Consider the following 1760-nt stretch of genomic DNA (forward strand, 5'->3'; position numbering starts at 1 on the left):
GGGGGGCATTTTTCCCCCCCCCCCCCCCCAAATCATCATCATCAAGTTATTTTTTACAACTTTTAATACACTTTTTATGAAAAGATTACATTGTAAAAAATAATCCGACACCGATGATCAGATCCTGCAAGAACTGCAACTGTATCAGAATTTGCATGAACTGCACTTCTATGGGTCATGGTGCTTGTGGAGGGGTCTCATTTTTTGGGGGGTGCCCCTCAGCCCTCGATGCCAAGCAAAGTACTGGATAGTATCAAAATGGCACTTGTGGCCCAATTGGCATGGCGTGCCAGTTTGAAGGGAGGAGAGGGGAGCCATTTTTTTAATCAACAAAACAATATGGGGCCCATTCACATTATGCATTGGAAAGGAAAAGCATGGTATCTGTGCGTTCAGCGCACGCTATCGCACAGCGCACTGCACCGCGTGGTGCGTCGTGTTGCCATTCGTTCTGAATACACGCATGACTTCTATTCAGCGTACAGCAGCTCAGTGCACGCTATTACGGTACCATGCATTGCAGTTCAAGCCCATCTGCCAGCAGACAGGTTGGGGCGCCATTTAGAATGAACGGCAAAACAACGCGCCAACACACCCAGCATGTGGTGCAGTGTGATGGTGTGCGCTAAAGGTACGGTATGCATGCCATTTGCACACGCCATCGCACTGCACCGCATGCTAGTGCATTGTCTTGCTGTTCATTCCGAATGGCACCCCAACGCACCTCCCGGATGGATGGACTTGCATTGCAATGCATGGTACCTCAATAGCGTGCGTTGCATTGGCATGTGGTGAATAGAAGTAATGTGTGTATTACTTCTATTCACCACAATGGAATGCACCATGCGGCGCAGTGTGCTGTGCAATAGTGCGCGCTAAACGCGCGGAAACCATGCCTATAGTGCATGCTATGGCGTGAGTCAGCCCTTAGAAAGAAAATAAGTCAAATATAATCAAAGTATATAAATGAATCTAATTGGGTGACACTCAGGGGTTTCTATATCACTGTTTTCACTCATTTACCCAAGATTCACACACTTTTCACCTAAGAATAAAGTAGAAAATGTGTGAACCTTGGGTGAAACCTGTATGAATCATAAAGCACTGTGTATCATAAACAACTGCCATAAGTATATTGGCGTTCACTTTTTCTTTTCATCCTTCCTTGCATCTCAGTGGTGCTGACCTCCTGCAGCCTTTACACTCACTTCCTGTCTCTAGGCAGCGTCGGCTGTACATCTTTGCTCTGGTCCGGCTTCCTGATAATGACAGCGATGGACCACGCCTGTGCAATGCGTGTCGGCACATCAGGGGTTGCAATTGACAGGGTGACAACGCGAGCAGCAGAATTGGGATGCAGTTGTCACCCCGTAACTGGAAGTGTCTTCATGGCAGGATCACGGGGGATTAGTTTAATGAGCGCTGCAGATTCATAAAGACTGGAAACAACTTTTGGAATGAACGCGACCCGGGAAAGATTCGATGAGATTTTAGTGATTGGGCTTTCATCGGATTTTCCTTATCTGGAGCTTTGGGAATCGGGGGGTCAGTGGAGGGGAAGTCTCGTCGTTCTCTCATCTCTCGTATTATTATGTGTCACCGGAAAAATGGGATGATTGGGATGATTGCGACACGAATTCCACCCCGAGGGTCAGTGACCAGGGAAATGCCACGAGCAGAGTTCACCAATGACCTCATGTCACTGGATTTCAGGAGGACCCGTGAGTCACAATTCATGGAAAATGTCCCCCATCCCCCCC

This window comes from Nanorana parkeri, unplaced genomic scaffold, assembly GCF_000935625.1.
Source record: "Nanorana parkeri isolate BGI_ZX_2015 unplaced genomic scaffold, ASM93562v1 scaffold392, whole genome shotgun sequence".
NCBI lineage: Eukaryota > Metazoa > Chordata > Amphibia > Anura > Dicroglossidae > Nanorana > Nanorana parkeri.